The sequence below is a fragment of the Eriocheir sinensis genome, chromosome 56 (genome assembly GCF_024679095.1).
Source record: "Eriocheir sinensis breed Jianghai 21 chromosome 56, ASM2467909v1, whole genome shotgun sequence".
NCBI classification, from domain to species: Eukaryota; Metazoa; Arthropoda; class Malacostraca; order Decapoda; family Varunidae; genus Eriocheir; species Eriocheir sinensis.
This window is the reverse complement of record NC_066564.1, coordinates 7,641,806-7,649,746: the sequence shown is the minus strand read 5'-3', so window position 1 is coordinate 7,649,746 and position 7,941 is coordinate 7,641,806.

Below are 7,941 nucleotides of genomic sequence, written 5' to 3'. Positions count from 1 at the left end.
TTATCTGCCCGTTTACCCTCCCGCCAGATCCCTATCGTCGACCCGCCTTCATATTTCGCCCTTCTTTACGAGGTCTCCCTTTCCTCTCGTCTCCCGTCGGCCCGTTTTCTACTTACTCATCATCATATATTTACATTTGTTTCTCTCGAAGTCTGTTTTCACACTCCACTCCTTTCATTTCGCTCCATCACATCTTCCTTCTTCCTTCACACTACAAACTATGATCTGAAGGGCACCACCATCTCCTCCTCCTCCTCTTCGTCTTTTTTCTCTCTCTAAATCTGTTTTCTACGCCATTTCTTTTCATTTCATTCAATAGTTTCTTTCGTTCATTTATCCTCCTTCCTCTTGAGTTTTCACATCACATACTATGCCCTGTAGAACACCACCATCTCCTCGTCCTCTTCCTCTTCCTCTTTTTCTCTCTCTAAGTCTATTTTTTTTACATTACTTCTTTTCATTTCATTCAATAGTTCCTTTCCTTCCATCTGTTCTTCCTTCTTATTAATATTTTACACTACAAACTATGACCTGTAGAACACAACCATCTGCATCTCCTCCTCTTCCTCTTCCTCTTTTTCTCTCTTTAAGTCTATTTTTTTTTTACTTTATTTCTTTTCATGTCATTCTACAGTTCCTGTCCTTCCATATATTCTTCCTACTCCCTGATTTTTAGCTCTACAAACTATGACCTGTGTGACACCATTTCCTCCTCCTTCTCTTCCTCTTCTTTTTTTTCTCTCTCTAAGTCTGTTGTTGTTTTTACACTTCACCTAATTCTATAGTTCCTTTCCTTCCATATATTCTTCTTTTTTTCTGATTTTTCACTCTACAAACTATGACCTGTATGACACCACCATCTCCTCCTCTTCCTCTTCCTCTTCCTCAACAGCATGACCACTCTTTTCTTCCCCCTTCTCCTCCTCCTCCTCTCTCATTACCTCAGCCGTAACAAGCAATATACCAGTCTCGCCCACCCTTTGCCCTCCCCTGCCCACCTTAGCTACCTTTCCCTGCCCATCAGTCTGCCCCTTGCCCTCGACCCCGTCCCCCCCCCTTCTGACTCACCTTTGACAGTACTCCACACAGGTATAAGACACGGGTGGCAGACAGAAGTGATGGAGGATGCAAGTTTAGGATCGCAAATATTAAGTTCGGGCAAAGGTATTATTATTTTCTTTTTCATAGGGCTTCGTTTTCTCCTGTTTCTATATTTAAACTCTAATAGATATGTTACTTTATTATTATTATTATTATTATTATTATTATTATTATTATTATTATTATTATTATTATTATTATTATTATCATGTAGATTATTTTTGTTATAGCTGAATCCTCTCGTTAAATACTTTCTTTGAATCTACTGCTTCTCTTCTCTTCTCTCTTCTCTCTCTCTCTCTCTCTCTCTCTCTCTCTCTCTCTCTCTCTCTCTCTCTCTCTCTCTCTCTCTCTCTCTCTCTCTCTCTATCTCTCTCTCTCTCTCTCTCTCTCTCTCTCTCTCTCTCTCTCTCTCTCTCTCTCTCTCTCTCTCTCTCTCTCTCTCTCTCTCTCTCTCTCTCTCTCTCTCTCTCTCTCTCTCTCTCTCTCTCTCTCTCTCTCTCTCTCTCTCTCTCTCTCTCTCTCTCTCTCTCTCTCTCTCTCTCTCTCTCTCTCTCTCTCTCTCTCTCTCTCTCTCTCTCTTCCCATCCTCCTACCCTGCAATCTAATCTCCATTTACACCTTTCACCTAACGCTTTGCCTTGCCCGCTCTTTATCAATGTTATGTTCTATTCTCCCTTCTATTTTTTCAGTACCTTTTGCTTTCATCCCTTCCTCCTCTCTCTCTTTCTTCATCTTCTCCCTCTCTCTTCTTTTCTTCCTGCTTTTCCTCCCTCAACCTCATCTTTCCACCCCTCTCCCTTCCTATCTCTTACTTTCAGTCTATCTCTATCTCTCTCCTTTCCTTTTTACCAGACTATGACATTCATTTCATTTTCTTTTCGTGTTAATCAGAGTTCCAGTTCTGTATCCTCCTCTGAATATGTTTCCATTGTTCCTTATTTTCTAAGTCTTCAGGTTGTTTTTTATGACCAAACCTTCCCTCTAAGACCTTTACATATCCGTCTGTCTTTATCTTTTGTTTCCTTTTATGCTTCTTTCTTCATTTTTTTCCTCCTTTCCTCTTCTCCTCTGGCATTGTTCTCATGTTCCTGTTTTCCTTTTTCCTTTCCTTTCCCTTTTCGTTCCTCGCATTGCTTCCCTTTCTCCCTACCTCACTTCCTTCTTTCCTCCCTCTTTTCCTTCCGTGCTTTTTCTTCCCTCTTGTCTTTCATTCCTCACTTCACACACACACACACACACACACACACACACACACACACACACACACACACACACACACACACACACACACACATGCCCACTGCTTTCTCCTCCTCCTCCTCCTCCTCCTCTTCCTCCTCTTCATTGTCTAGTCTCCCCATAATCAAAGAGTCTTTATTACACTCCAACCCTATCCTCCTTGTAGCATCCTCCTCCTCCTCCTCCTCCTCCTCCAAGACGTCCTTCCCTCTGTCCTTCTCCTGTGCCACTGACCCGTCCTTGTCTCCACCTGATCCTTTGTATATATATTTGCTTTATCTAATCTAGCAATGTAATTTATTTTTTCCTATTTATTTATTTATTTATGTAGCTATTTACCTGTCTGTCTGTCATTATTATCCTGGATCTTTTTTTTCTTTTCAATCCTAGAATTATTTTGTGATTCGATACTTTTTCTTTTTTTGGTTTGTCAGTTTTTCTATAATCTTTTTTTCACAGTAATTTTCGTCATTTTTTTTTTTTTTTTACCTTCAATTAAACTCTACCGACGCGTTTCACCATTTTTCTTTTTTTTACCCTTCGACATCGTTTCCCGTTTTTTTCTTTGTGTGCTCTTTCCCCGTTTTCTTTCACCGTCTTTTTTTTTCCCGTCATTTTCATCCTCTGTCTTGCCTCGTCTGATATTTCCTACATTTCACTTTCCTCCTCCTCCTCTTCATCCTCCTCCTCTTCATCCTCCTCCTCCTCCTCCTCCTTCTCTTCATCCTCCTCCTCCTCCTCTTCATCCTCCTCCTCCTCCTCTTCATCTTCCTCCTCCTCCTCCTCCTCCTCCTCTTCCTTCTACTACTACTATTACTACTACTGCTACTACTGCTACTAATACTACTATTACTATTACTACGCTTCCACCTCTCCTTCTAGCTTCACCTCCTCCTCCTCCTCCTCCTCCTCCTCCTCCTCCTCCTCCACTCCTCCTCCACTCCTTTCCCCGCTGGCGTTTGTCTTCTCCTTTCTCTCTCTCGTCCATGTTTGTTTAGACGTGCCGCTCCTCTTCCATCACCTCCTCCTCCTCCTCCTCCTCCTCCTTCTCCTCCTCCTCCTCCTCCTACTAACGTTAATTTGGCGTCGACGTTCTGTATTGTCTCTTTGTTAATCAAATATGAACAGTGATGGGCGACACAGCGTCACTTTCACACACACACACACACACACACACACACACACACACACAGACCTACTCTCTCTCTCTCTCTCTCTCTCTCTCTCTCTCTCTCTCTCTCTCTCTCTCTCTCTCTCTCTCTCTCTCTCTCTCTCTCTCTCTCTCTCTCTCTCTCTCTCTCTCTCTCTCTCTCTCTCTCTCTCTCTCTCTCTCTCTCTCTCTCTCTCTCTCTCTCTCTCTCTCTCTCTCTCTCTCTCTCTCTCTCTCTCTCTCTCTCTCTCTCTCTCTCTCTCTCTCTCTCTCTCTCTCTCTCTCTCTCTCTCTCTCTCTCTCTCTCTCTCACTCTCTCTCTCTCTCTCTCTCTCTCTCTCTCTCTCTCTCTCTCTCTCTCTCTCTCTCTCTCTCTCAGAGTCATCTGTTCGTTTTGCTTGAATGGTTTTAAAGAGTATTGAGATCATTTCCATATATACTTGTTTCTGTTTTTTTCTTTGTTTGCTTTTCCTTCATTTCTTTACCATATTTTTCTTTGCTTTCCTATACCTACATTTCTTTAACTTCATTTCTTCCCCATTTCTTTACCATCCCTTTATTTTTCTTCACCTTCATTCTTCCTCATCATTTCTTTGTTTTCTTTACTTTTACTTCTTTATCCTCGTCTCTCTGTTTTCTTCGCCTCCATTTCTATAGATTTTACTCGCGTCTTGTCACTCCTTCAAAATAACCTTTCAAGAGTTCCGTTTTCCTGAGGCTTCTCTTCCTAACCCATTTCTGCCTTTCAGTACTTCATTATGGCTTCTATCGCTTCTTCCTATGTTATCTTCCTTCTGTTCTTCTTTCCCTCCTCCTCCTCTTCTCTTCCTGTCTTCTATCTCTCCTTTCTATGTCCCCTTCCTTCTGTTCTTCTTTCCCTCCTCCTCCTCTTCTCTTCCTATCTTCTATCTCTCCTTCCTATGTCCCCTTCCTTCTGTTCTTCTTTCCCTCCTCCTCTTCTTCTCTTCCTGTCTTCTCCTGCTGTCTTTTATCAATTCTTCCTCTGTTCCCTTCCTTCTGTTCTCCTTTCTCTCCTCCTCCTTTTCTCTTCCTGTCTTCTCCTGCTGTCTTTTATCTCTTCTTCTTCTGTTCCCTTTCTTCTATTCTCCTTTCCCTCCTTCTCCTCTCCTCCTGTCTTCTCCTCCTGTCTTTTTTCTCTTCTTCCTCTGTCCCCTTCCTTCTATTCTCCTTTCCCTCCTCCTCCTCTTCTCTTCCTGTCTTCTGCTGTCTTTCATTTCTTCTTCCTCTGTATCAATCCTTTCTACCCCCTTCTCTCTTGCTCCTTTAATACTTTTCCTGTCTTCTCTCTCTCTCTCTCTCTCTCTCTCTCTCTCTCTCTCTCTCTCTCTCTCTCTCTCTCTCTCTCTCTCTCTCTCTCTCTCTCTCTCTCTCTCTCTCTCTCTCTCTCTCTCACTATCTCTCTCTCTCTCTCTCTCTCTCTCTCTCTCTCTCTCTCTCTCTCTCTCTCTCTCTCTCTCTCTCTCTCTCTCTCTCTCTCTCTCTCTCTCTCTCTCAATCCAGTGATAATTTTTTTTTATCTCATTTTCCCACCTCGAAGTAAATCACGAGTCGGGTGATTGATTACTCGCCACGTGTGTGTGTGTGTGTGTGAGTGTGTGTGTGTGTGTGTGAGTGTGTGTGTGTGTGTGTGTGTGTGGAGGTGGATGGGCGAGTGTGTGTGTGTGTGGTGGGGGTGGGGGGCGCAAGAGGGCATTGAGGAGAAAGGTTGGGAGAGGCAGAATTCCACATGCCATTATGAACGCTCACCTCGGAGGGGGGTGAGAGAGAGAGAGAGAGTTTACTTTTTCTGCAGGAGAGTTGTTCTGTGGATGATGATGATGATGATGATGATGATGATGATGAATGAAGAGGAGGAGGAGGAATACATACATACATAGGAAGAAAGAGAACAGACGTGCCGGCAGGAAATAGTTAGAAGAGAACACCATGTGCCTTTAAGGAAGAAACGGACATGGAAATTTTACAGTAAAGAGAGAAATAAGTGGAAATTACTACCCTTAACTTACTTACGGAGAAGGAGGAGGAAAAGGAGGAGGAGGAGGAGGAGGAGGAGGAGATGGTGAGGTGGTTTGCATACCGATCCTTACCTATCGACGAAGCACGGACCAACAGTGATTACGGACACACGTGGCGGACATGACGATGACACACACACACACACACACACACACACACACACACACACACACACACACCACACACACACACACACACACACACACAGCACAGCACAACAAAGGCAGACAAAGCAATGACAGGCAATGAAGACTTGGAACAAAAGCGCTGAGGACTTAACGTAACGGTAATGTACTTCTTTAATCTGTCGCGTCTGTGTTGTGTCGGGATGGGGCGGATGGAAGGGTGGAAGGTCGTCTGGAAGGCCTACTTGGTATTCCTTGGTCCCGGCCTTCGAGCCCCGCATGAAACAAACATGGCAGGCAGGGAGGCAGAGAGGCAGGAGAAAGAAGAGAGAGTGAAGAGAACAATAAGAAAAAGACACACTAAAAACAGATGAATTAAACATGGCGCGTAAAAAAAATCCCACTAACTGAGGGAAACCAGCAGCGGAACCACATTTGAAAGATGTTTTACACGCTACTCTGATGATATATAAATGTTGAGAAAATAGATTAAAATTAAGTAAATATAACACATAATGAAGTAGTGATTATGAAAGCCAACAACGAAACAATTACATAAAGAATAAACTTATCATCTAATCTGCTCTGGTAAGAGTGTAATAGATTCAATAAAAAAAGAAAAATGGGAGAAATAAAACATATTTAAATCAAATAAGAAAAAATACACAAACTTAATGGAAAAATCACAACAAATGAACCACCACATTAATCAAATATGAATTAATAAAAATGATGACAATGAAAATTCAGGTGCCCCAGGCATTTAGGAAAGAAAGCAGCTTAACCCTTTTACGACTTCAGCTGAAGCCGCGTGCGACCCGTCACGTCGAGGTGTTTTAGCTCCGCCGTTTGGAGCACGCGTGGTTGTTAATCATCCTAAAGAGGGAAGTTGGTCTCGTTGAGTCTCGGTAATTTTACTTTATCATACTCTGTACAATAGAGTAATATACTACACAAAATAGTGTAAAAAAAAAAAAAAAAACGAGTGAAGTTAGTCAACATGCAAAATATGTATACTTTACTAAATATATATATATATATATATATATATATATATATATATATATATATATATATATATATATATATATATATATATATATATATATATATATATATAAAATTCTAGATTTTTTTTTTTTCATAACGTAGTATACTACTTTCTTTCCATTCCAATGATGTATAATCTATCGTATTTAGTTACACCAATGATACTGCAGAGAACTTTTAGTTTTCGGCACGCCAACACAAGCTTGCCGTGCCGTGGGCATGCTGGTAGGCCTAGTCTACGGCCGGCTAACCTCCGCCCACAGGTGGACAGCGTTCCCATCATCGCTTTCTACCATCACTTTGTCACCAATCTTGAGGGGAACATTATTTTTCTTAATTTAAATGTTTCTGCAGATGATGGCGGGCAGAGCCATCATCGGTATGCCTCAGCCTCTGACGCCGATTATGGCATAAAAAAAATAATAAAAAAAAACGTCATCGGTATGTGAAAGGTTAAACGTAAACAGAACAGATAATTGCAACAAAATCATTAAGGGAAATAAATAAAGATAAGACGCTTTAACACACAGACACACACGCACGCACGCACGCACGCACACACACACACACACACACACACACACACACACACACACACACACACACACACACACACACACACACACTCCCATTCCTTACGCTGTGTTTGACTCCTTACATCCCTCTCTTCCACCCTCCCTCCCTTCCTTCCATTCTTCTCTTCCCTCCCCCTCTCCCTCCCTCCCCGTGCCTGATCACCTTGCCTCCCTCCTTCACCCTCTGACCCTTAAGCTTACCTTTCTAATTAACCTTTCGTCTCTAATTCACCAGGTAACTTCCTCATATTTTCTTCCTTTCTAATCTATTGACATTAGCCCCCAACTTCACCTTTACAAGTTATTTCTTTATATTAATAACGCTCAAGTGCTTTTAGTGTTACAATGCTGATGTTTAGTTATGAATATATTTCTTTTGTTTCCAGCTATTTCAAATTTAGTTATTATGTATCACTAAAAAGCATAAATTGTTATCTTTATGCTTCTCAATGCTTCTTCAGTGCTCATCTTACTCTGTTACTCTGTTAGTGATATAATGCTGATGTTTAGTTATGTATATATTTCTTTTGTTTCCAGCTATTTCCAGTTTATTTATTATGTATCACTAAAAAGCTTAAATTGTTACCTTTATGCTTCTCAGTGCTTCTTCAGTGCTCATCTTACTTTGTTACTTATATTCGACATCCTCCTGTTAGTGTGA